The following is a 5,165-nucleotide window of genomic DNA, read 5'->3' as shown; positions in this document are numbered from 1 at the left end:
AAAATATACAAGCAACTCCTACAGCTCAACTCCAGAAAAATAAATGACCCAATCAAAAAATGGGCCAAAGAACTAAATAGACATTTCTCCAAAGAAGACATACAGATGGCTAACAAACACATGAAAAGATGCTCAACATCCTCATTATCAGAGAAATGCAAATCAAAACCACTATGAGGTACCATTTCACGCCAGTCAGAATGGCTGCGATCCAAAAGTCTACAAGCAATAAATGCTGGAGAGGGTGTGGAGAAAAGGGAACCCTCTTCCACTGTTGGTGGGAATGCAAACTAGTACAGCCACTATGGAGAACAGTGTGGAGATTCCTTAAAAAACTGGAAATAGAACTGCCTTATGATCCAGCAATCCCACATCTGGGCATACACACTGAGGAAACCAGAAAGGAAAGAGACGTGTACCCCAATGTTCATCGAAGCACTGTTTATAATAGCCAGGACATGGAAGCAACCTAGATGTCCATCAGCAGATGAATGGATGAGAAAGCAGTGGTACATATACACAATGGAATATTACTCAGCCATTAAAAAGAATACATTTGAATCAGTTCTAATGAGGTGGATGAAACTGGAGCCTATTATACAGAGTGAAGTAAGCCAGAAAGACAAACACCAATACAGTATACTAACGCATATATATGGAATTTAGAAAGATGGTAACAATAACCCTGTATATGAGACAGCAAAAGAGACACTGATGTATAGAACAGTCTTTTGGACTCTGTGGGAGAGGGAGAGGGTGGGATGATTTGGGAGAATGGCATTGAAACATGTATAATATCATATATGAAATGAGTCGCCGGTCCAGGTTCGAAGCACGATACTGGATGCTTGGGGCTGGTGCACTGGGATGACCCAGAGGGATGGTATGTGGAGGGAGGAGGGAGGAGGCTTCAGGATGGGTAACACATGTATACCTGTGGCGGATTCATTTTGATATATGGCAAAACCAATAAATATTGTAAATTTAAAAAAAATAAAAAACTTATCATAGACTAACCAGCTATGTGCAAATGTAATGTAAGGAAGTTCACCCAAGGAAAGGAAAATCAACTGATTTTTCATGTTAAAACATTCTACAGCATAATGATTCACAGTTGCTAAGACAGCATACATGATAATCTATGATTATTCTTCAAAAACTTGGAGGAAAAAATATAAATTGTTGCACTGACCTCATTGCTAATGGTTAGTTTTTTACATAAGCACCTGTGAGTGTTTGAAATGAATGTATATGCCAAGGCCCCTTAAAGAATATAAAAGATATCAACAACTCTTAGTCACCCAAAATAAAGGGAGTTGTTTCCTGGAACCACTGTATCTTCTTTGGTGCTCAGCATTGTGACAAAGCTTGGGAAATAGCTCTACTGTGTGTGTTCCATCCACCTTTCTCAAAACTGAGGAGAAAGTAATGAGTATTTCTGGTTGTTCATTTTTGGTTTTGGCACCAACACGGTTTCTGAATGAACTTAATAGTAATTTTAATACCAAATATTAGATATCTAATGTTTGGGGGGGGAACCCATGAAAGTAATTAAAATTGATCAATTTAATTCATTGGTCATTTATTTTAAAATAAATGTTCTTATACTGACTGTAAAATCATTCTGAAATAGGGCTGGCATCAGCAGTGGAGAATAATTTTTAATTATTTAGAAATTGGGAGCCATATAATACAAGTCACTGAGGTGAAATTCAGCAGCCATGAGAAGGCAAATGGGGACTGATTAATAAGCAAAGTTTAGGGGCTTAGACCTGGAGGAGTCGTGACGTGCAGGAAACCATTATAACACCGCTCGGGCTGTGCTCTCTGGCCGCTGCTGCCACGCCCGCCCTTGCCTACAGTACACATCAAAGATCCAAAACCATGACTGACTCCAAGTACTTCACAACCAATAAAAAGGGAGAAATCTTTGAATTAAAGGCTGAGCTCAACAATGAAAAGAAAGAAAAGAGGAAGGGGGCTGTGAAGAAAGTGATTGCTGCTATGACTGTGGGGAAAGATGTTAGCACTCTCTTTCCAGATATAGTGAACTATATGCAGACAGACAACCTGGAACTGAAGAAGCTTGTGTATCTCTACTTGATGAACTATGCCAAGAGTCAGCCAGACATGGCCATCATGGCTGTCAACAGCTTTGTGAAGGACTGTAAAGATCCCAATCCTCTGACTCAAGCCTTGGCAGTCAGAACCATGCAGTGCATCCGGATGAACAAGATTACAGAATATCTCTGTGAGCCCCTCTGCAAGTGCTTAAAGGATGATGATCCCTACGTCCAGAAGACAGCAGCAGTCTGTGTGGCAAAACTCCATAACATCAATGCCCAGATGATGGAAGATCAGGGATTTCTGGATTCTCTGTGGGATCACATAGCAGATTCAAATCCAATGATGGTAGCTAATGCTGTAGCAGCATTATCTGAAATCAGTGAATCTCACCCGAACATCAACTTACTCGATCTATATCCACAGAATATTAATAAGCTACTGACAGCCCTGAATGAGTGCACTGAATGGGGCCAGATTTTCACCCTGGACTGCCTGTTTAATTACAATCCTAAAGATGACCGGGAGGCTCAGAACATCTGTGAGCGGATAACTCCCTGGTTATCTCATGCCAACTCAGCAGTGGTGCTTTAGCAGTAAAAGTCCTAGTGAAATTTCTAGAGTTTCTACCCAAGGACTCTGACTACTACAATATGCTGCTGAAGAAGTTGGCCCCTCCACTTGTCACTTGGCTGTCTGGGGAGCCAGAGGTGCAATACGCCTGAGGAACATCAACCTAATTGTCCAGAAAAGGCCTGAAATCTTGAAGCAGGAAATAAAAGTTTTCTTTGTGAAGTACAATGATCCCATCTATGTGAAACTAGAGAAATTGGACATCATGATTCGTTTGGCATCCCAAGCCAACATTACTCAGGTTCTGGCTGAACTGATAGAATATGCCACAGAGGTGGATGTTGATTTTGTGTGCAAAGCTGTGCGAGCCATTGGGTGGTGTGCCATTAAGGTGGAGCAATCTGCAGAGCGCTGTGTGAGCACGTTGCTTGATCTCATCCAAACCAAAGTAGATTATGTGGTCCAAGAGGCAACTGTCGTCATCAGGGACATCTTCCACAAATACTCCAACAAATATGAAAGTATCGTCGCCACACTGTGTGAGAACTTAAGAGTCACTGGATGAGCCAGATGCTTGAGAAGCTATGATTTGGATTGTGGGAGAATGTGCTGAAAGAATTGACAATGCAGATGAGTTACTAGAGAGCTTCCTGGAGGGTTTTCATGATGAAAGCACCCAAGTGCAGCTCAGTCTGCTCACTGCCATAGTGAAGCTGTTTCTCAAGAAACCATCAGAAACACAGGAGCTGGTAAGCAGGTCTTGAATTTGGCAACATAGGATTCTGATAATCTTGACCTTCGAGACCAGGACTATATTTAACTGTGTATATTTAACTATATTCATCTCAACTGAAACTGTCACAGCTAAAGAAGTAGTCTTGTCTGAAAAGTCACTGATTTCTGAGGAGACAGATCTTATTGAGCCAACTCTATTGGATGAGCTAATCTGCCACATTGGTTCTTTGGCCTCAGTGTACCATAAGCCACCCAATGCTCTTGTGGAAGGAAGTCACGGAATCCATCTCAAACACGGCAATGCATCACAAGAGCACTGATGCAGGTGACAGCCCCGATGGCACCACTGCCACCAACCCAGGACGGCCTCAGGTTATCCCCTCCCAGGGTGACCCTCTGGGGGATCTTTTAAACCTTGACCTTGGTCCCCCAGTCAATGTGCCACAGGTATCTTCCATGCAGATGGGAGCAGTGGATCTCTTGGGGGGAAGACTAGATAGTCTGGTGGGACAGTCCTTCATCCCATCATCAGTGCCTGCAACCTTTGCTCCTTTCCCTATTCCTGCTGTGGTCAGCAGTGGTCTGAATGACCTATTTGAACTTTCCACAGGGATAGGCATGGCACTTGGTGGATACGTGGCTTCTAAGGCCGTGTGGCTGCCTGCGGTAAAGGCTAAAGGCCTGGAGATTTCAGGAACATTTACTCACTCCCAAGGGCACATCTATAAGGAAATGAACTTCACCAACAAAGCTCTGCAGCACATGACAGACTCTGCAATTCAGTTTAACTGAAACAGAATAGCTTTGGTGTCATCCCCAGCATTCCTCTGGCCATCCATACACCACTGACACCAAACCAGAGCATTGATGTCTCCCTGCCTCTCAACACCTTGGGCCCAGTCATGAAGATGGAGCCTTTGAACAACCGGCAGGTGGCTGTGAAAAACAAGACTGATGTCATCTACTTCAGCTGCCTCATCCCACTCAACGTGCTTTTTGCACAAGATGGCAAAATGGAGCTCCAGGTCTTCCTTGCAACATGGAAGGATATTCCCATTGAAAATAAACTTCAGTTTCAGTTTAAGGAATGTCATTTAAATATTGACACTGTTCCCAGCAAGTTGCAAAACAACGTTTATACTATTGCCAAGAGGAATGTAGAAGGGCAGGACATGTTGTACCAATCCCTGAAGCTCACTAATGGCATTTGGATTTTGGCCGAGCTACGTATCCAGCCAGGAAACCCCAATTACACAGTGTTGCTGAAGTGGAGACCTCCCGAGGTCTCCCAGTACATCTATCAGGTCTACAACAGCATTTTGAAAAACTAATAGACTGGTCCGGTGCCCTCCGGCTACCCTATGATCAGTGCAGGCCAAGAACTCTTAACTGAAATAAATTGTTATTGCCACGTAGAATCTGAACCTGAACACACTGAGGCCACCCGCCAAGGTAGTGACTAGTTTAACCTGTGCTAACGTTAGAGCACTGCCTGTTGGATAGTTTTAGCTTCCTGTGAACGTCTGTAACCACTGCTTCAATCATTTCCCACCTCGTGCCACCTGCTGCTATCTGTCCTTACTTGTGGGCTTCTCCATGCTGCGCTTACAGTGGCTGGCAGTTTTGAGTGTACTTTGATATTCTGTAATCAAGAGTTCATTTCAAAAGCAGAAAAAGACAAAAAAAAAAATACTAAAGCAAGGAAAAGTGTCACTGAAATGTAAACTGCACTTTATTGTTTTATATTTTTGTACATATGAGAAATTGAGGGAATAGTGTGTGATTGAGAGAAG

At 42.9% G+C, this 5,165-nt stretch overlaps 1 pseudogene across 1 annotated transcript; it reads left to right on the top strand.

Annotated features, from left to right (window-relative positions):
* Nucleotides 1-1,784: 1,784 nt before the first annotated feature.
* On the top strand, nt 1,785-4,703 carry LOC104984814 (annotated as a pseudogene). The gene has a single exon (XR_824791.1). The product of XR_824791.1 is annotated as an AP-2 complex subunit beta pseudogene (transcript).
* The last annotated feature ends 462 nt before the right edge of the window (nt 4,704-5,165 follow it).

This window comes from Bison bison, unplaced genomic scaffold, assembly GCF_000754665.1.
Source record: "Bison bison bison isolate TAMUID 2011002044 unplaced genomic scaffold, Bison_UMD1.0 scf7180017864035, whole genome shotgun sequence".
NCBI classification, from domain to species: Eukaryota; Metazoa; Chordata; class Mammalia; order Artiodactyla; family Bovidae; genus Bison; species Bison bison.
The sequence above is the reverse complement of the archived record's forward strand: the minus strand, read 5'-3'. Positions and strand labels throughout refer to the sequence as shown.